At 35.8% G+C, this 23,642-nt stretch overlaps 1 protein-coding gene and 1 pseudogene across 1 annotated transcript in view; both read left to right on the top strand.

The window, feature by feature from the left end:
• ROBO2 (roundabout guidance receptor 2) overlaps positions 1-23,642 on the top strand; it is a 798,986-nt gene that overhangs the window by 31,153 nt on the left and 744,191 nt on the right. The window lies entirely within an intron of this gene.
• Positions 8,454-19,093, top strand: LOC123000552 (enolase-phosphatase E1-like; annotated as a pseudogene).

Below are 23,642 nucleotides of genomic sequence, written 5' to 3'. Positions count from 1 at the left end.
CTTAACAGAAAATTTCAAATAGTGCAGTTAATTCACATACAACCTTCACCTGGATTCACAAATTAACATTTTACCAGGCTTATTTTAGCATCCTCTACTCATGTGTGTTATTAATATATTAATATTGTTGTTGACTCGTTTGATGGCAAACTGCAGACAACATATCCCCTTACTCCAAATAATTCAAAGGTTATTTCCTAAGAACAAGTATAATCTGTTTCACAGCCACAGTGTAGTCAAATTCAGGATATTTAACATTCATGCCATACTATCTAATATACAGTCTGCATCTAAATTTTGCCAGTTGTCCTAATAATATATCTTTTGGCATTTTTTTCCCCATCTATGATCCACTCGAAGATCAGACTTTGAATTTAGTTGACTTGTCGCCTTTGTGTTAACTTGGAGGATTTTCCAGACTACCTGTGCAGTGTTCTTAAAACTAAAGAGGCAATACTTTTCACCTAATGAAATGTAAATGTACAGTATTCGAAAAATAGTTTAAATCCGCTTTTTTGAGATTTGACATAAAAATGCCACATACTTTCTGGAATAAAAGAAAGTCTAGCATTTAAGTAGTTAGAATGTGTTCTGAAAAGGAATAGTTCTAGTCTTTTAGAGTATTCAATCATGGACCTGTCTTGGTGTCTTAAGAGCAGTCAATCTTTTTAGCTCCTGTCAAAATCACATTGTATAAATCACCACATAAATGAAATTACTCTATAATCACTGGGGATAGTTTTTAAATCATTGCATTTTTATTTTTTATTTTTTTATTTTTGAAGTGTCGTTTGCTGATCTGTACCCAGAAATTGCAACAATGCTGGTATGGCATTGTTGTTCTGTATTAGAACTCTGGAGGCAGGCTTATTTTTAATTCTTACTCCACCCCTTATCACCTGGGGATTGTTGGATAGGCTCTTCAAAATCATTAATTTCAGTTTCTTCATCTGTAAATATAGTGGATAAAAATAGTACCTTCCCCCCACCCCATATGAACTTTGTACATTGTATGACACTTGATATGTGTTGAATAACCATTAGCTATTATCAGTTTATAAAACCACCAAACTAAGGTCACTTTTTAAATATTTGAACATTCTGCTTTATTCCAACAGGATGCCGCCATGTACATAGTCTATGTTTTCTTTAATGTAAAGTGCTTTAAAAATGAAAAAATGATATAATTAATACATGTAAATTGCAGAGCATAGGAAGTAGTCACCCAAATAATTACTTTTGAAAATATAACAGGAAAAAAAATCTCACAGCAAGAATTCCCTAAATCCAAAGGGGAATTAAATATTGAGTACCAAAATGCAAATTAAATAAAAGTATTTCATGGGACAATATGCTAAACACTGCAGGAATTCAATGAGACACAAAGCTTGGACCCATCCGTGGTAGAATTTGAAGCCTGGTTGATGAAATAAGGCACACACAGGAAAAATAAAGAATTTGTTGAGTTAATACTGCTAAGGAACCTAATTGAGTATTAGCACTACACAGCAATAATTGTTATAAAGTTTGAACAGAGGTGATGTCATCATGGATTTAATACTAAAGAAAAGGTTCCACAGAGGAATTGGGGAATTGGTTTGAACTTTGAAAATAGGTAAGTTTCAAAGAAGAGGGAAAAGGAAAAAATTAGGAAGGAGTGGGTACTGGGTATTCCATTCAGGGGAATGAAGACACACACACACACACACACACACACACACACACACAAGCACAAGGGAATAAATCAGTCCACTTTGAGTAAAGCATTTGTTTGGGTAAAAGTAACTGGCAATGTTGGAGAACAGAACTGATCCAGATTCTAAGGGATTGATACTTGATTCTGTAGACAGTCATACTAAAAAAAAATTCTGAAGTAGAAAAATGTCATCATGCACAGTTCCTGTGTTGCACGCATCCAAAGTTTTTGGTTCAAGTCTTGCTAAGATAAGAAAAAGAAAATATTATAATTGTAAGCAGAGCTCAAATATTCCAAGGGAAATTTAGAGACAAAGGGGCAGGGTTTGGGAAGCCCTGGATAAAGGAGAAGTAGGAACTATAGGAGAGTATTTGTAATAAATATGTTCTATTTGGGACCCCTTTTTTGCTTGGGCCTCTGTAATTAAGAAAACAAACTCCAACTATTTTTTCTACTTTTGTGACACTTCCTGAAGATTCTAAGTCCCTGAAGGGAATGTCTCTCATGGGTCGGATTTAAACCACATGCCTACTCCTTAGCTATATCTAAGTGGTGAGTAGAAAGCTCTGATCCTTTCTGTTACAGTAGTAGAAGGAAAGCAGCTGGATTTCCACAGAATCAAGACTACACACAGTGAGCAGAGATAATTTTCTAACAAAAATAAGAGTGTGCTTAGGAACAGAGAAGGGGTGGTGTAAACCAGGTAGCCAAAAAAAAAGGAAATGTCTACAACATAATAATGACAACATTTCAGAGAACTAAGGTCTTGTAGCACTATGCAGGAGCCACTGGAAGAGAGAAGAACCAGACAGAAACAATTACACTCTTGTACTATCCCAGATATGTGATAACATCCTGGACTCAGAGACACAGGTGACCCCATATGATCGAGCTTCGGATATCCATCCACATGTTTCCAGCACTCTGCTGTGCACCTGAACAGAATTCCTCTCCATTTTTCAATGTCCCTAAAACTTGGTCTTTAAAATTCCTGTAAGCTAAAATCACGAATATAAAAGGGGAAGCACGATGGAAGATAGGGAATGGACAGTTGTAGCAAAGCTGTACTAAACTGGCCAGCATTCATGGAATTTGTTTGGATGAGGGCCAGTACATGGCTTTTTTGTTGTTGTTAGGAGAGAACATTAACAATTCTGACATCCCTGTCTTCTCTTTTTACTGTACATGTAATAAATCCAATCTCATCAGCCTTAAAAGTGCTAATGAAAGATAAATGGTAGCTTTATAAAAGGCACCACGTAGGAACATGTAACAGAAAGGGCCACCGGTGTTTTTCTCATGCCACTTAATTCAGCACGTATGAGAGAAAGGAGGATTAGACATTTCTAAATGCTCAAGATGGAAGGACATCTTTCATACATAAATCTAAAAATATTTTCTTAAGGCGAATTCAAAGTACAATTTAGTACACAAATGTGTCCTGCAGCTAGCTGGAGCAGAAGTTGTCTGTTTGCTGCAGCTGATGCCTATCAGACTCGGAGGCACAATATGTACCAGCTGAAGTCTGTCAACAGGGAGACCAGCAGAAGGGCAACATGATAGTCAAAACAGGATGAAACCACAGTCTAAACAAGATGACGTGAGCATTTGTGCAATTAACAGCATCAGCAAAAGGAAAGTTGTGTTTGGAATATTCTGCCAGGAATCCCAAAAAGGCAGAATGCTTATTTTGCCACAATAATGTTATGTTGTATCTGGCTACATAGAATCAATGGCATGATGGGAAACTCTGCATAGACAGTGGTAAAGGGTCAAGTAGAAGCTGACGACAAAGCCTGAGACTGAAAACCCTTGCATAGCTGTTGCTATTGGAGGCATAACCCATTTCAAACCTGGTATTCATGCCATTACTCGTCTATATGTAGAGATTGTCTGTTGGCTGCTAACTTTGTGTCAGGCATCGTACTGGCTTTTCAGTATTCATTATTTGATTTAATTGTTAAAACAATGGGTGAGGTCCACATTGTTAATCGCATTTCACAGATGACGACAAAATCACAAAGGAACAGTATTACACACCGTTGTGGTGGACCGACCAAGAACTGTGAGACAAATCTAAGCTGAAATACCAGTTCTGCTGTGCGTAAACTCTAGGGATTTTATGTAAAACACTGTGATTTTCTGGAGTTGATAATTCTTACATAAAGTATAAAAGTTAGGACGTGTATGAGGGTTAGAAGAGATTATTTACTGCTTTTCGCATAATGCTTGATATGATGTAAGTAGTCAATAAACGGTGGAATAGATATTATTATGGTTATTAGGAGTAGCACATTAAAGATGCTTTATAAATACGTCCTCATTTATGTAATTTTCACAGGAACTCAGATCGTTAAGAATACTAGTGACTGGGTGATGGACATTGAGGGAGGGCACATGATGTAATGAGCACTAGGTGGGATAACTGAACTCTACCTCTGAAACTAATGATACAGTATAAATTAACTAATTGATTAAAAAAAACAATACCAATAATTGAAGCTAGTAATTATAGTTGCCAACCACGGGCACAGTGCTAAGGATCTTCCAGGCGTTGTCTCATTTCATCCTTCTTATCTGCATTTAACTGCTCCAGGACAGAGGCCATGGAGGTTTTGATCCCAAGTGGTAATTTTACTTCAGAGCTTCTCCGTCTCCAATCCAATGCTCATTCCACCTGTCTATTCTTTCCATAGATTTAAAGATAACAAAAATAGATAACATTGCTTACTATTAACCTAGCAAGGGAGGGTGAGTCAATATCTTTACTACATTTTCATTTGACATACAGAGGTATCTTATAGTTAGTTATACTTGTTTTTTCTATGCCATCAATTATAGCCTTTGCTCACAATTTTGTCCTTAATGATGATTTTAATAGTAATATTTAAAAAAAGAAATAGTATTTATTAATATCACTATGTATTCAAAATCTGCTTCCAGAAGAAGCTTTGAGAGGCACCCTAAGACTCAGAGTACCAGCCCATCTATAGTGCATTACATTGTTGCTCTAGTAAATATTTTATGAGTATTAACGAGAAATTTGAAGCATGACTTCCTCTTGACAGGAATTACAGGGGCATTGACCTCTGTGGTTAGTGCCAGTTTCCTTAGTTCAGTTTCCTTAGCTACTTCTTGAGGACACAGTCGTAATTCCCACTACATTCTATTTGTATTCTTATTGAGCTATTGAGATTTTCAAGACTTTTATGTCAAAACTTTTGTGATGGTTTAAAGATTTGGTGGAATACACCTTCTTCATGTGTCTAAGACCTTGCTGCTACTTGAGAGCAGAATAAACAACATCTGGGGGCTTATTACAAATGCAGAATGTGGGGCCGCACCCCAGATCTGCTGAATTATACCTGCATTTTTCCAAGATCCCCAGGTGAATGGTCTGTACGTTAATATCTTAAAAGCATTGTTCTAGAAACCACAAGCAGGAAAAAGCTATGCTTTTGTTGGACGTAACTTTGTTGTATAGTGAGAATAGGGGAAGATTTAGGATACCCTAATCTTGTAGCAAGAAGAGTTTGATTGCAGGAGAAAAACAAAGAAAAACAAAAGATCCGATATCCTTTCAGGTGTAGAAAATATGGGGGAATTGTTGAATTGTATCATTTATTAAATATAGAAGTTACACATTTAGTGGTTTTAGGTTATTTTATTGACTTAGTGAAGTTAATTTCCTTAGAAGTATTCTGGCTCCTTGTTGCTAAGGGACTTTGGCATCTTTGTTTGTTTGTTTGTTTCTCCAACACTTTACATTGTTTGTATAAATAGCATGTTTATTTAGGGTTAAAATGCTTCATGTAACATTGTTTGCAATTGAGTAAATACGAGTTAGTTTGGCTCCAACTGTTATAAATGATAGTATAATCTTTCGGGAATATAATATGGTTATCTAGTCTTCCTGAACAGGTTTCATATTACCAAGCAATTTTAATACAAATTCATCTGGATCAGTGAAATTTTCACGTTAATAAATCAGGATATATAGAAAGAGCTGTGTATGTAGTAAACCACGTATGCAAATTAAACTACCTTATCAAGAGAAATGATTTTTCCCATCAAGGCTGTGGGGTTCAGACCACGGAGCAGTAGTAAGTGAAAACCATGAATAGTTTTGTGTGTGTGTGATTTTTTTAAGAAAAATGCTTAAATTATTGAATTTAACATTATATGCTGAAGTATCTGCCTTTTCCTCAGCAGTTTTTCTCTGAGCCTTACTTACACCTGGATCCCATTAGTTCCATAAGTGTTTTATCCAAATAGGATTTTGGGGTTCCAATTGCATATACCTTATAACATGCCTACAACTATGTACATAAAGCTATCTGTGTCTCTGGAAAGCAGAAGTTGCCATTGATTTGTATAGGATTCTATTTTCCTTTCTCAGCATTCAATCTATAAATTTGACTTCTCCACCAATGTCTCCTTCTTTTCCCTAAGACTAAAGGAGAAATAAAAATCTAAGCCTTAGTGCACTGGCAATATAAAGATGTATTTACTTCATTAGAAAGATCAACAGAGTAGAGGCTTTAGGATAGTAGAAACAATGAATTAGGAATAGCAAATTGAAGGAGAAGGAGAGGGAGAGGAGAAAAGGGAGGAGGAGGAGGAAAGTAAAGGAGGAGGAAAAGAAGAAGAGGAAGGAGGAGAGGAGGAGGAAAAAAAAGGAAGAAGCAAGAAGAGGAGGAAGAGGAGGAGGAGAAAGAGAAGGAGAAGAAGGAAAAGAAGAAGGAGAAGAGAAAGAAAAGACCAAATATTAAACCAAGAAGGAAGGCCTTCTGAAAGATTTTTTTTTAAGATTTATTTATTTATTTTAGAGAGAGAGAAAGCCCAGACAGGAGGGGCAGAGGAAGAGTGAGAGAGAGACTTTCAAGCAGACTCCAAACTGAGCGTGGAGCCCAATGTGGGACCCCATCTCACAACTGCAAGATCACTACCCAAGCTAAAACAAAGAATCAGACACTTAACTGACTGCACCACTCAGGCACCGCTGAAAGATCTTTTAGACGATGTCCAAATTGTAGTCTGGACCTTATATGAACATTCTCAGATTCATGAAAATATAGCTGTATTTTTTTTTAACTTAGGAAATCAAAGATTTCATAGCCTGCCAGAATCTAATAACCTTGGCTTAAAACTAGAGTTAAAACTGCAATACCATAGTTAACAAAATGCAACTTTGGGGATTTTTAGCAATTTAAAATGCTTAACTTCTCATCTACGTTCTAGAAATGATCTTATAGTTAGGATGTTTTAAAAAATGAAATGGGATTTAAGCCCTTCTGATAGGGTATGTTATATAAAAATCTTAACATGTTTAAAGCTTCTGAAAATTCTATACAATGTGAATAAAATGTAATTTGAGAGACGATTACCTTTATAAAAATTATTTTAAAAAATCAAAAGTAGTATATAGTGATTTAAAATTTACTATGTATTTTTACATAAATTACCCCAATTATTTTTATTGAGTTTAACTAAATATTATTAACATCTCCATTTTTTTGAATGAGATTCAGAGATATAGAATGGCTTAACCTGAGATCTCAAGGTTAGTAAGTATGGAACTGGGATTCAATCCCAGGTCTCCTGTTCCAAATCCTTTGTCCACAGCATCATACTATTATTACCTCCTTCAAGTTACTAAGTCTCTTGCTCTCTTTAAAACTTAACATACATTGTGTACCCATATTTGACTTTTTAACTCCTTTCTCTGTGGTGCTTCAAACTTTCTTCAAACATGTTTATACATAGACAACATTTCTTCACTTTTATGTTCCCTTAACCGTTTTTTTTTCAAATACTACAATGACCTTTATTTGTTCCTCTTGAATTTTATCATAATTAATTCTGAAAACGTGTAGAATTTTTTAAGGTTATTTTATATTCTCATTCTTTTCTTCTATAGTGCTGGAGATGTCACTCTCCATATCTTATCTGCAAAATTAATGATCATATTCCCAATTTAATCATCAAAGTCATGGATAAAAATTCTTAATAGTAGATCTGGAACTAACCATTGTGGAACATGACTTATGTCACCTGAACTTGACAGTGAGCAATCAAATACAACACATTGCCTATAATCTTATGGCTCTGTGCTGTAACCCATTGGTGGTTGAAACAACGCAATATATCCCAATTTAGTGATGACTTTTGGCTTGTGGTATGGAACCAAAACCTTTAAGAAAAAATTTGTATTGAATCTATTGCTTTTCCTTAATTGGTCACATCTGTCATTCTATGATAGATGCAATTGATCATAGGATATATAGATATAGATACAGATACAGATTTAGATACTAGATACACATATATACCTTACTGGGAATTAACAAAGGAGTTATTCTTTCACACTGGTAATTAACAGAATAGTTATTCTGTGCACATATACCAGTCCCTGAAAGAAATATTTTATGTAGATTGTTTACAGCTTGTTGCAATGAATATGATATTCTGTCCAAATTTCACCATGCAGACCTTCTTACCATTTGTACTAGCTGGATTGTGTTCATAATGTACATATGGTAAACATCTTAAGATGTTTAGAAATCTAAAAACCTGGAAAATGAATGGATTTCTTGTGTTTCCACATTTGTATCTCCAAATGATAGTTTGAAGAGGCAATACAGTAATCCCCCCTTAATTACAGGGGATTGTTCCAAGATCTCAGTGGATGCTTGAAACTGCAGAGAGTACCAAACCGTGTATATTCCTTGCTTTTTCATATATATATATAAATATATATGTTATATAAATATATATGTCATATACCTATATATACTTATGACATATAAATATAAATATATATATATGATAAAGCTTATTTTATAAATTAGGCACAGTAAGAAATTAAGAACAATAACTAATAACATAGAACAATTATAATAATATACTGTAATAAAAGTTGTGCAAATGAGGTCTCTCAAAATACCTTCTTGTAGTGTGTTCACCTTTTTTTTTTTTTAAGATTTTATTTATTTATTCGACAGAGAGAAAGACAGCCAGCGAGAGAGGAAACACAAACAGGGGGAGTGGGAGAGGAAGAAGCAGGCTCCCAGCAGAGCAGGATCCCAGGATCCTGGGATCAAGCCCTGGGCTGAAGGCAGATGCTTAACAACTGAGCCACCCAGGCACCCTGTGTGTTCACCTTTCTTTTGACGATGTGGGATGATAAAATGCCTACGTGATGAGATGAAGTGAGGTGAATGATGCAGGCATTGTGACCTAGCGTTAGGCTACTCTGACCTATATGGATCTCTCCTCCTCAGAGGGAGGATCATCTGCTTCCAGACCGCAGCTGACCACAGGTAACTGAAACTATGGAAATGAAAACCAGGAATAAAGGGGGACTATTGTACTTCGATTTACTATTGATGCTGGCACCTTATTATTCTCAATACTCATTATGTTGTCTGGGCCAAAAGTGGTTTGAGAATATTTTTGCTCTTTATGTTTGTACCTATTTAGTGGCTCTTCTGAGGTCATATAAGCTAAAATAAGCTATATGCTTAGCTCAATGAACTATTCATGATTCCTTATTCTTTTTTAAAGTCATTATAATTAAAAACTTCAAAGTTAGTTTTCTGCATGTTCCCTTGTCAATACACTGGCAGACAATGACCGTCAATCTATAACATATTCTCAGTGATCATTGCAGTCCGCTTTTTGACCAATACTGGTCTGTTTCTATAATTTAGTGCTAATGCTGGTAGACCTTGTGATTCACATCTTTCCTGGAACTTAATTAAATAATTGAACAACAATCAACTTATTCACTCTCAGTGGCCCCACAAGCTGGAAATGTCAATAATAATTCTCCTTTACAGAAGCAAATTCAGTGTTAATTTAGGGCTATTGGTCTGCTTTGTTAAATATACCAAATGCACACTTGGTTGTGTCTACTAAGTTGATTTACTACTGTACAAGGGTTTGTTTTTTCTCATGTATCTTTTTTTTTATTAGAAGAAGATGTAGCATAACACCCACACTGTTCCTGTTACATATTCAGAAATAGAAAAATAACACTTAAATACATTGACAATAGTTTTCTAGAAGTAATTACATGAGGAATAATGGTCTCTAATCTCACTTAAAATAAATGAACATTTTTAAAGACATTGAAATAATATTTATCGTAGTTTGAAGGCCACAGTGCAGTGTTGAACCCAGGATGTGCCAGACCAGCTACCAAAGCAGGTGGATCAGGCCAGGCTTAACTCAGTTTACCTTGTCTCTAGATAGGGTTCTCATTTTGCTCATTCTGAAACTGCATGTTACCAATACACAGAAAGTATCACACTCAGTGAAATGTACATGAGACTAAGGGATGAATCAAAATGACTATTAATTTTAATGAAAGATAACTGGCAAGGAGACAACATAATTGTATTTGCAGATTGCCATATATTCTGTGTATAAAAGTAATTCTGAAAAAATGTTTCTTATAAGAAATGTACTTGAGTGAGCTTAGAGAAGGAAGCCAGAACTTAGATAACCTGAAAAGTCATCCTCAGCTGGGAGAGCTATAGACGCTCTGTGACCTTTGTCAGTGCAACTGGGTATTCTGTCTGGCAACTGAAACTCTCTCACCATGGTTCAGAGCTCCGTTTTATCTGTTTCTTTTTCCAGAATATTCTTCTTTCAATGGTTGATTGTTAAGAAAAATTAATATAATTATCATGTGCACGTTCCAAAGTACTCAGCCAGCTTGTAACAAAGCTTGTACTAATATGTAGTAAATGGTAATGTAAGACTGCAAAGTTTTCTTTCCTAGGATGAATTGTAGTGTATTCAGAGATTATATATTTTTATTTTTATTTTACTTTTCTTAGTATTAAATGTTCTTTCAGTCACGAAATTAAGATGAGAGATGACAAGAGGTTTTTTGAGTGATTTCATTAACAGAATAAAAATTGGAAACATTGTGATGGTCCCAGAATTAAAGAAAAAAAGATTTAGTTGCAAAAAAAATATCAGTCTGGACACTCCTAGTCTCCATCATTACTTCCTCATGCTGTAGCGTAGAACCAGTATTACATAAAGCAACACTTCATCTTTGGATTCATGTGGGTTTCAGACAAAACACTTTGGTCCTCTAATTATTATGTATTGTGCAAATGAAGTGCTTCTATGCATAAATCTGGTGTTGAATTAAATTAGTTATGAGTTCTGGGATGCCTCATAGTCTTTGCCACCTAATGGCGTACCTGCAAATGGTGCTGCTTAATGTTTAACGACAGGATGGAGAAGGGGGCAACTTGATTTGTAACACTGATGATTTCCATGGTGTGAATACTCCCACCATGATGAATTTCGGGTGACCAACATGAAATCTCTTCACTGAACGTGGTCGTGAGAAGAGATGTGTGCAATCAGCTGAACAAGCTATCCTGGTATAAGCTCCAGAAAACACTGCCCCAATGTATCTAACTATTTTAGTTTTATTAGTTTCATGAGAAGCATATCAACAGTTTCCATTTGGTAACATCTGCCACATCTGGGAATGGAGCAGATGACCTGCAGCAGATGATCCAAGCCATGGTGGATAACGTGTGCTGGCAGATGTCTCTGGACCGAAAGACCAGGGCGAGGAAACAGCTGCAGGGCCATCTGTGGAGAGCAGCATTCACATCTGGGGGGGCAGGAAAGCAGAGTTCTTTGAAGATGTAGTTCCCGCAGTCAGGAAAGGGACAGAGGCTGGAATGAAGGTGTGTATCTCATCCTCAGGGAGTCTAGAGGCCCAGAAGCTGTCATTCGGCCATTCTACAAAGGGAGATAGTCTTGAGCTTGATGATGGTCACTTTGATACCAAGATTGGATACAAAGTGGAGAGTGAGAGTTACCGAAAGATTGCAAACAGCCGTGGGTGCTCAACCAAGAATATCTTGTTTCTGAAGGACGTGACTCTAGAGGCCAGTGCTTTTGAGGAAGTGGATGTGCATGTCGCTGTGGTGGTGAGACCTGCCAAGGCGGGGCTGACGCATGATGAAAAGACTTACCACAGCCTCATCACGTCCCTTGGCGAATTGTACATGCCTTCCTCAACCTAGAGGAGTTGTGAGGAAGACTAACCTGTCCTCGCAGAGTGGTCCTTGTAGTTTAGTTTTATTCTAATGGTAAAAGTAACTTACTTTTTAAAAAAAATTTTATTTATTTGTTTGAGAAAGAGAGAGAGGGCACAAGCTGGGAGGAGGGGTAGAGGGAGAGGGAGAGGGAGAAGCGGACTCCCAGCTGAGCAGGGCAGGAAGCCTGACCTGCAGCTTGATTCCAGGGCCCTGGAATCATGACCTGAGCTGAAGGCAAACCATTAGCAGACTGAGCCGCCCAGGAGCCCTAAAAGTAATCTGCTTTACAAAGACGTATATACACACCCACATGGGTATGCAAATGTATATATCTGTATGTTTACATTGCCTTCCATTGGCACCTACGTGAGAAAAATCTCAGTTCAGTGAAAAAAAAAATTTAAAGATGCTTCCAATGCAGAAATTGTTTGAAACCACAACTCTAACCCTTACTGAGGGCAAAATGTAGCTGATAGAAGAATTACTGCAATGCAGATCACACGTGTTGGGTTTCCCAAGTCGTGTGCCAGAATGGAAAGGTAGGTTCGAGAAGTTATTCAGAAGCCTTGTATTTTAAAACTGAGAGTAGTTCATAAACTTATTCCTATAATAATTCATTTCTCTTTTAAATTACCAGAAGATTACAACAGCTGAATTTCAAAATATTAGCCTCCCTCTATACAAAACACAAAGCTATTTGCTTCTACTCCAAAAGAGAGCAAACCTGGGAAAGGAAATTCATTTGAGTCTTTTTTTTTTAAGATTTTATTTATTTATATGACATAGAGACAGCCAGCGAGAGAGGGAACACAAGCAGGGGGAGTGGGAGAGGAAGAAGCAGGCTCCCAGCGGAGGAGCCTGATGCGGGGCTCGATCCCAGAACGCTGGGATCACGCCCTGAGCCGAAGGCAGACGCTTAACAACTGTGCTACCCAGGCGCCCCAGAAACTTAATTTAGTCTTGACAAAGCAAGCATCTATAACTGAAGAAACTTGCTAATCATCATAGTACCCCCAGCAAGCGGTTGCCTTACCAATGAAAAAGGTGCATTGATGTAATAGCTAAAACAAGAATGTGGTTCTTAATGTTTAACAGAATAGTCCTAATCCTGCCAGTTGTTATTAGAGATTTTATAGTTGCCTTACTGACTACTTTTTAGCACAATTTGAGACTATATATTGGTATTTACTATTGAAAAAGAAAAGGTTTACTGAAATCATTCCATAAAAACCTTGTAAAAGAGCCCTAATAATGTAATATTTCCCCCCGAAATGGATGTGAAGAATGTAAATTCTATAACAGCATTATTTATCCTGGCTCAATCCTAATGGGATGTCATGTCAATTTCATGTTGTGATTAATAAAAAGATTTTCTTCTTCAAAAAGTAAAATAAAGTCAAGGAAATATAGTAGGCATCACATCTACCGTATCTAATAGGAGCTCAGTGTGTATTGTAGGTGGTGTTAACAAGTGCTTTGGAAACTCTTCGTTGGAAAAATAAACTTAAGAGGAGAAGTAGTATATATTTTTTCCAACTCTATGTGTTCTCCTAAACTCTGATTTTCTTTCATGGCCATATCTGCATTGTATAATTCAGAAAACAACTAATTTTGCAGCTAATGTTAAACATAATAATATGTAAGAGAAGCCAAAGTCCTTAAGCTTCCATCTCCAGGTTTTAAAACCAAAAGTGATTCCAATATAAAAGAACTTCCATGTTAGAGTTAAAAATAATGCATTAAATTATAAATACTAATTTGAAAATGTCATAATGTATATATGTTTTTTAAAAGAAAATACATAAAAACCTATTTATGCTTTGTGGTAGTATGATATAGTAATAACTAGTATATTTAACAGAGTATTGCGGTGAGGAATAATGAGTTGATGTATGACAATTATTTAGAAATAGGTAGTTGACAATCAATTAGTATTTACTGCTGAGAGTAGTAAGAGCTGTAAAGTATCAAAATATTATGTTGTTCTTTTGTCTATTATGTTGACAAGATTAAGTTATGACACTAATTTGGAAATCACTTATTTTGTGCCAGACACTACATTAGCTCCTGGGGTACAAAGTATTTTTATCTTCAAAAGGTCTTTGTTCATTAAGATTCCATGATTTAAAGATGGAAAGAACTATATATAATCTTAGTAATTGAACAACTACTGTAGTTTGAGTCTGCACTAAAAACTAAGTAGAGAGCAAGAGCACAAACTGGAGACGTCCCACTGATATGTCTTTGGCCTTGCTTCATCATTGAGATCTACTGATTTCCAAAAGCCTGGGAGTGTTGACTGATGAGAGCAGACAAATAAATACTCCAGATCCCTCATTTGACACCTCCCTTTGCCAAACTGGAATAACTCTAAACTGTGCATTTTAAACTATATCCAGATTTTTAATGTCCATAGTATCTGTCTTGATAATGCTTTTTATTATTACCCAACCTTCCCTACGTCACTCTCCTTCTGGTGTTCTTCATACCTTTCAAGTAAACCACCTGTGTTCTAATCCTTGCCTCAGGGTATCTCTGCTTCCAGGCAACTCCAAAACAAAACACTAGACTAAGCTTCCAGTCTCATGGGAAGATCATATACAGAGATTAATTACCCATAAAATGTTAGGATATTATGGCAAATATTATTGCCCTAAGAACAAAACTACTTGAGCTCCAGTCCTTGATTCTTCACAATTTGGCTCTGAAAAAAGGAAACTTGTCTTCTCTGGACTCAGTTGTCTCATTTGTCAAGTAAAGTTTGGATGGCTGAATGATCTAGACTATCCTCCTTGGCTCACTTTATGATTCTAAGATTATAAATCTCTAGAAGGTTTGCTTCCATAAATGGTCTGTCCTACTTTTGAAAATGAAAGTTTGGGTACAGATAGATATTTCTTACAAACATGAGAAGTTTTGTGTATGTATGCATTCTCTCATTCATTTATTCCTCAGAATTTATTAAATATCTGCTCTGCATACATCCCTACAGATGTACATTATTAATAGGCAGCTACTAGCCACATGTGACTAACTTTAAATTTAAATTAATTAAAAGTCAATAAAATTAAAAATTCAATTGTCAGTCTCTCTAGTCACATTTCAAGTGCTCTATAGCCATTATGTGTCTAGTGCCGACTATATTGTATGGCACAATTATAGAATATTCCCTTCATGAAGAAAATTATATTGGGTAGAGCTGCTTGGAATGATGAAAAAATTAAATCAGACTACTAGCCTTCAAGAAATAATACCTAAAAATTTCAGTAAAAGTTGAATATGCAATTGGGCATAATTGATATCAAGTGTGTATTTTCAATCACATACTTTAAAGTCATTGGTATGTAAGTTTTCAGGGAAGGCTTCATGGTAGATAGAGAATCTGAAGGTTAGTCAGAAGAGCAGACTGTTGCAGGCTTCAGAGGCTTTTAAATAGAAATGGGTCAGGGAAGTTGTTTGAGATATTGATTTGACTTAAATTAATAGAGAGAAAGAAAAATAAACTATAGAGTAAAGTCATAAAATAGTCAAGTAACACTGCTTTGAATATACCCTTATAACCACTAACATTATAAGGCTATATAGATGAGAGTCACAGAAACAATTGAAAGTTTCTTTGTCTTATATATTTTAAGTTTCTTACTTGATATAAGTGGACACTATTTATAATAATAGAGCATTTTCAAAAATCTTGCCTTTGTATTAGCTTTTAGGTTTTCATTCATATCTTTCTTATATGCATCCACCACAATACCTAACAGTAAATAAGAAATACCTGTTGGATGATATCATGGATAATTATCACCCTTCCAGTCTTGTAATCTTTCTTTTGGAAAAAAATAAATAAATAAAATAAGGTGATTTAAAACATCTCTTTAATGTCCAATGTAGTTTAGTTGTGTTTACATGTGTAAATTTCCTTGGTTTGGATTTAAATTCTCCACAAGCTCTGTGACCTTGAGCAAGATAAGTAAATCCCTCTTCACCTCAGTTTCCTCAGCTCTAAATGAGTTAATAATATTACCTCTGGGGCTGCTTGGGGGGCTCAGTTGGTTAAGTATCTGACTCTTGATTTCAGCTCTGGCCATGATCTCAGGGTCTTGAGATTGAGCCCCCAGTCAAGCTCTGTGCTCAGCGGGGAGTCTGCTTGAGTTTCTCTCTCTCCGTCTCCCTCTGCCTCTCCTCCTGTTCACTCTCTCTCTCTCAAAATAAATAAATACATCTTTAAAAAAGAATAATAGTATTACCTCCATCGTGAGGTGGTTGTAAGGAAACAAATGGACTAAATAATCTAAAAACACTTAGAATATTGCTTGGCACATAACAAATTCTCTGTGAGGGCTTGTTTGTGAATATTATTGCTGCTCTTATTGTTGTTTTCAGATACTCATTAGGATATCTGGGATCCACTACAAATAAGACCTGAATTAAGATTTCTAGCTGTATAATCAGATACGCCAGTAAAATTATCATCGATAAAGAGTGAGCACATCCCTTTGTCCCCTTAAATGGGATACTTATTAGGAAGTGCTTCAGTTTACCTATCAGCTCCCTTTGTTCCTTTAAAAAACTGGGGGGAAAAGGTATTTTGATAAATGCTTTGATATCCAAAATAGATGTTATAGAATATTCTTTCCCATCATACCCTATAAATATGGATTTCATAGCTTCGTCTTTCTGCATTTATTAATTAAAGGGAAATTATATTTGTTACCCAGATATGAAGTAAAGTGCTGAATCTAAGACCTGCACCCTTTAAACCTAATCTTGACCTCTTAATAGCAGAAGCTCTTACTGCCTTGTCTAAGAAGAATCTCTGTATGTTCTAGATGTGTGGTAATTATGTTGATTTGCCTAAAGGAGTGTTGTTGAGATCATGATGTCATCTCAAGGGTAATGGATGCTTCAGGGTTGTTGAATATTTAATTTGTCAGAAGAGGTCAAAGGAAAGAGATGTTAGGCTACTTTTCAGATGTTTTAAGACAGAGAAAATGAGAAGCTCAAATAAACACATAAAAATAACTGATGTAAACCTCCATATACACAGCCCCAATCTGAGAGAACAGTGATATTGTGTTAAGAACAAGATATCTGTGGTGCAATTAATATCTTTCTTTATATTGTAGTAATTATAAAATTTACATTAGCAAATACATCTATGTACTCTGTGTACTTAGCAGTTGATGTTGTATTCACTACTATTATTTTAAAAGTGTCATGATTATAGCAAATATAATACTAAAAGAAAGTCCATATACATGTACATAAAAGCATTCATTATCAGCTGTTTCCTATGAAATATATGTTACTTAATTTAGAGTAATTGTTAAGGAATTGTGTGCATTCAAACAGGTAGTATCTAAGAGACTTTTAGGTAAGACTCTTTTAAGCAAGACTGTTTATTTCTGGATTAATATATATATTGAGATTTATATCTTAACATAACATCAGGCCTCATCACACTCTTGAAACTAGTATCAAGTAATCTTTTTAAAAACATACAACTTCCATATTGTTACTCTTTAACTCTTGGACTGTAGTAACACTTTCTTAATATTTAGGTGTTGATTTTTTTTCTCCTCTCAAGCTTATATTTTTAAACATTTTTCAGTGATGATAGAAATGTTGCCAAGGTACAGAATGACTAAAAGGAAGTTGGTAAGATGGCCACTTGGGACTGTAAATGTATTGTTTTTCAGAAGTTACTTGGGCTTAGATTATAATCACAAATTTCAATTTAATACATGTACTTATTCTTAAAGTCTTGTCCAAAGTGACTATTAGAGTCATTCCTATACATGATTTGAGAATGAAATGAATGATACTTGATTTCTACATTTATGTCATTATTCAAACAAGGGACTGTTATCCCAAGATTCATGGAGCATTAGGGATCCATGGATAGCCTTGGAGTGGATACAATAAATAAGTCCCCTGGATTTATTGCAAATTTGTGGATGTTTGCATGTGTGCAGTTTTGGGAGGAGAAGGCCTATAACACAATCAAATCTTAAAGTGTAGCATTGGCTGCAAAAGTTTAAGATATAAAATATAGCTGATTGGATAAAAGAACTAAATGAGAGGCCACTGGGAGGATATGCCCTAAATGTTCGTAATGCACAATGCTTTAATCTTTAGGATATGGTCGTTTGTTCTATATCTGCCTTAATCCATACCCTTTCATATTGTGGCATACTTTTGGAAATGAATTATTTGCAATTAAAATTTTATTTCTTATATTTATTTATGTAGTACATTTACATGATAAATATCTTTAAAATGCAAAAAGATTTAGTATGAAAAATGTGTGTATTCCTATCCCACTCACCTAGTAGAAACAATCATTGCTTTGAATCTCTTATATATCCTGGACTAATACATAGATGATAAACAGAAAAATAGATTCTCTCTCTCTCTCTCTGTGGCTTACATTAAAATTAGAGCATATTATACACACAGTTTTGTGGCTTGCTGTTTTAATTTAAAAATACACTTTAAGGGGCACCTGCGTGGCTCAGTCGGTTAAGCATCTGCCTTCAGCTCAGGTCATCAGGAGCTCTGCATCGGGCTCTGTGCTCAGCGCGAAGTCTGCTGTCTCTCCCTCAGCCCTTCCACTCCATTTGTGTGCTCTCTCCTTCTCTCTCTCAAGTAAATTAACCAAATTTAAAAAAAAAATAAACTTTAAAGATCAGTCCACATCAGTACATATAGAACGACCTCATTTTTTTAATGTCTTCAAATACTCCATTGTGTGGGTGAACCATGATTTATTTCAACTGTCCCCTATTGATAGACATTTAGATTGCTTTCAATCCTTTGCTGCCACAAACTATGATGCAATGAATACTTTTGAATGTAGAACATTTTTATATGTTCAATTCCTTGAAATGGAATTGCTGGCGTAAATGGTGTTTGCATCTTTAATTTTTATATGTTGGATGAATTATCCTCCATAGCAAATGTTAGCAAGTTTTCCTCCATAGACAACATTAATTTACACTTCCACCAACAATGAATGAATGTGATAATGCGAACTTTTAAGGATTCAGCACCATTTACTTTGGTTTGTCAACCAAATCGATGTGTTGGGAATACATTTAGATCACTTCTACTTTAACTTGTTGGCATAGCTGAGGAACAATAATGTTTCAGATCTCTGCAATTCTCTTCAAATGCCTCGTCTTGTAGAAAAAAATGCCACGATTGCTGTGCCAAATATTTAGTTGAAATCTTACGATTATTGGGTGTAATACAACCCAAAGTCTTCTTGGTCTAATAGTTCCATTACTATTTTATTCAATTAATTAACATGAAACAGCCCATTAGTATTAAATATGTATTTATTTAAGCCATAAACTAAAAGGGGAAAAAATTCTATAGCTATTTAAAAGATTGTATCAGAGATAATAGCCTGAAAGGAGTCTAAAAGATAAGCGAAAAAATATCTGAACCAAAGAAGAATCAAATTATATGTAAGAAAATAATGAAATTATTTGAAATGTAGTTTTTATTGCTTCTGTGATCCTTTCCTTTCCTATAAATGAAAATGCTGAAGTGCTCCAGGAAATGTTATGTTTTCGTAGCACTCCAACCCTGGTAATAATCAGGAAGCACTAAAAATGCTCATGAAAACCGTGTTCCACAAATTAACTGAAATTCACACATGGTTAAATAAGTAACCTAACATGCCTAAACAAACATTTTATATGGTTTCTCATTACTAAACCTTGAAAACAAATCCACTGAAGTAGTTTGTTATCATCCATTTAAATTATATCCTCTAACTTAATCAAAAGCTTTTCTTTAGGGCAAAAGAGTTCAGTGTGTGTGGATGTTGATGTAAATGTTGCTGAAGAAATGAGGCAGACATTCTATGTATGACTTAGATTGTTAATGAGTATCTTTACACGTGGCTTTACCATGACAAGGTGATAGATGTTTGGTTTCACTATCCTCCATAAACCACAAGACAGGGTGCTGCTCGTGGATACTGAGTTCAAATCTCAGACCTTTGCAATCTGCAGGCATAAAACTAATGTTTTCACAATATAAAAGAAATAGGTCTTTTTTTGATAAGATTGCATAATTCCAAGATCAGCATCCATCTGTGTATATATTTTTTTCTCTTAGCTTATGTTAATAGCTTTATTTGACAATTTAATGTTTTCCTTTTTCCTCCTAACAGCAGGTGAAAGAATTCATAAATCTGCCATGAACAGTTGCCAATGAATATTCATATCTAGGATGTCTGATTGCAGCAGTTTGACATTTTTATTTGATTTCCATCAAGAAAAAGAAATGCTTTGTTTCTTAATTCGTAATGCATTCTAATCGGTTTCTGCACATTATACCACTGGTTAAGTTATTGTAATTGTCAGTATCAAACAACTAATTTACAAAATAAGAATATTTGATATAACCCAGAGAAAAATGTGACCAACATTTATTCTCACAAACTCATTGAAAATACTATACCTTGAGTTTTATTGGGTAATTTGTATTAAAAAAAATGTCCATACTGAGGACCTTCATTTCTTATCCTAAATGTATTTTCTATTGAATGTGCTGGTATCCCCTGTTGGATGAACTGGTCAGGTCTCTGTTGATGTAGGAGTCTCAAGAGTAGGTAACATAAGCTTAGTGGGGTTATTTCCTATAGATCATTGTTACATGAATAAGAAGACATAATTGGTTCAACCAGACCCCATATAGGTTTGGTACAATTTTAGTGGGTATTTGTGGTTATCTGTTAAAAGCCCAGACATTCTCAGCAGCAAAATTAATTTTTTTTTAAAGATTTTATTTATTTATTTGACAGAGATAGAAACAGCCAGCGAGAGAGGGAACACAAGCAGGGGGAGTGGGAGAGGAAGAAGCAGGCTCATAGTGGAGGAGCCTGATGTGGGGCTCGATCCCATAACGCCGGGATCACGCCCTGAGCCGAAGGCAGATGCTTAACCGCTGTGCCACCCAGGCGCCCCGCAAAATTAATTTTTTAATTAACTGCCTTTAGATTGTTCTGATTTTGGATTGATCCTTTACCACAATTCTTAAATTTAAGATACATAAGACTCATCTGGAAAGCTTGCTAAAATACAGATTCCTGAGCCATAAGCCTAGAAATTCTTATTCTTTAAGAATTGGGTGGGGCCCAATAATTTTTATTTCTAACAAGTTCTTAGGTAGTGATGAAACTGATCTACCAGACTATATTTAAATATCTCATGGTGCTGACTATCTGTTGGCCTTCTATAAAATATACACAAGTCTTTGAGATGAAAACACAGCACAGCAAATGATTAAGAAGCATGTACTGGCAGACAGATTGCAGGAATTAAATGGGGGAGGAGTGTTCAGAACAACATACACATTCAACAGTTCAAGACAGAAGTGTTTTCTTTAATCCTGGTTCTGCGTAGTGTTGTTTACATATGGTTTATATTATATGCAAGGAGTTAAAAACTAAGAAGAATTTATTTTTTAAATCCTCTTACGAAGTAGCATCTGCATTCCCCAGCTCCATTTTTTTTATTGAAAAGCTGAATATAATGTCACAGTAAATTAATGAATCTCTATTCTTAATTATCTATGAATAAAATACAAGAGAAAAATATCTAACAAATTAGAAGAGAAAACCATGGGAATTAGAGGGCATTTCCCTAGCCTCTTACTGAATTCAAAGGATTTATTTTTACTTATATGATTTATGAAATGCTGATCTCTTTGTTTTGCAAAGTAGACCCATATTTAATTTTTTTTATTTTAATACATCTTCGTTACCAAAAATAATTTTGTTGGCCTGTTGGGTTTCTGCACTGACTGTGAACAAAAGTGTTTTTTTCCTGTGGGGGTGGTGGTACGGGTTGTTTTAAGCAGTAACTTTTCCCAAGACTTTGTGAGAAACCCAAATTTCTTAACTTGGTCTCTCTACTTCAGTATCATCCCTTCCAAGGGTTTTTCAACTCTGTTGCCAGGCATTTTTCTAAAACACAAATATGGTCATGGAATTCGTTATCTTAATTAAAACCTTTTGAAAGTCCCATTGCTTTCAGCATAGAATGAACATTTCTTAGTCTTGTTCACAAGGTCCCTCATAATTTGACCCCAGCCTACCTCTTTAGTTTTATAGCTAACCATTGTACTCCAGCCATAAAAAAAGCAATTTAGGATTCCTTAAAAATACCACGTATCCTCAAGCTACTGATCCCCATACCTAAAATGTCTTCATCTCTTATCTTTCCCACTTAATTCCTATTTGTCTTTTAGGACTCAGCTCATTCTTCTGCTTCTTCTGGAAACTTTGTTTTCTGGCCTGAAAATTTCTATTAAGTCCCTATTCTCAGTATCCCCATTATACCATTTTCATTCTTCTAGCATAGCACGATCTGCATTATTCATCCACGTCACTGTAGGTCTTAAACTCCTGGAGAACAGGACTGTGCCATGTATTGCTCTGTTTATCACAGTGCCAACATATAACGGAAACTCAGTAAAGACTTTTTTAAGACATTAATTTCCAACCATGTTATGAGTGATGAGAATAAGATTTTGGTATCTAAAGTTAAATTGTAGAAGACCTGCTAAGGACTCTCACAGTATTTTGAATGGGAAGATGACACAATGCAAACAGTGATTTAGGAAAATAAAGAGAATGTATTTAAGCTGTTACAGTAGCTCATATGTGGGATAAGGAAGTCCTACATTTATATGGTGTTAATGTTGTGAAGCAAGGAGAGAGTGGTTGAATGCAAGCCTTGATAACCCCACGATTTCTGTCCTGGAAGATAAGCTTGGTGGCGGGGTAATTGGAAATAGAGTGAGGAGAAGGAGGGGCATTTGTCTCCTGAAGGATGATGGAATTTTTGGAAAAACCAGGTTTATGTAGAGTTCAATGGAAAGCAAGGAGAATCTGTAAGCAATTAAAAATAAGACTCCATGGTATGAATGAGGTTCTGAGTTTGAAATTTTGAATATGGGTAACAGTTGCATAAAAATGGGGCTGATTCCATGAACACTGAGCATCTCCTTTGTCAGGTAAGAGGTCAGAGGATAAAGGACCATGATAACAGAGAGAAAAGAGATCCTGACCAAAAAAATATATGGCTTTCAAGAGAGAAAAGTCAATATTATCAAGATCGTGAATATATAAAACTTCTAAGTCTTTGTGTGCAATAGATTTTTAGTCATGAATGTTAGATATTCTAAAGTTTTGGACACATACAAAAGTGAAATGTCATTGTGACTAGCCCACATGGATTATTTTACTGAGTGACTTTTCTACTCTTCTGCTCTGGGCTTACCCCCGGGTATTCCAATCCAGGTAGAGTGTGTGCAGCAGCACCGTCTGATGAGTCCTGCCTCCCCAGAGCTCTGCTTCCTCCCTCCTCTCCCAGCCTCTCCCTCATCCTTGTCCTTGGTACCTCTCCACTTCCTGTCTCCTAGTTCTGGCTGCCTTCCTGCCCCTGCCTATTACTTTGCATCTCCCCCGAGAGCCCCACCATGGAGGTCCATGAGGATGTGGCGAGACCACATGGGGAAAGCACAAAGATTTCCCATAAGTGCACTGAAGCTGCCTCAGCCACAATCTCCGGCAACATCTTTTCCCCACCCCACCAGTGGTGGCCACGCATCTTCTCCCTGTTCTACTGGATAGCATATGGCAGTTAACCATTCTTTGTCCAACAGAGTCATGATCCCCTAGACCACTTCCTTTGTTCACAGCACTGCCTTGCTGTTTAAAATTAAGTGTGACTCATCAGAACAATAAGGAAATCAGATGTGACATCTGTAGCAAGTCTACCTCTCACCACCACTGAGAGATTTGGATGTGAATGGTATTCATCATTTATTATGCTGTTATTATCTTG

The sequence above is a fragment of the Ursus arctos genome, unplaced genomic scaffold, assembly GCF_023065955.2.
Source record: "Ursus arctos isolate Adak ecotype North America unplaced genomic scaffold, UrsArc2.0 scaffold_4, whole genome shotgun sequence".
Classification (NCBI taxonomy): Eukaryota; Metazoa; Chordata; class Mammalia; order Carnivora; family Ursidae; genus Ursus; species Ursus arctos.
Note: the sequence above shows the minus strand (reverse complement) of the source record. Positions and strands in the feature narration are given on the sequence as shown.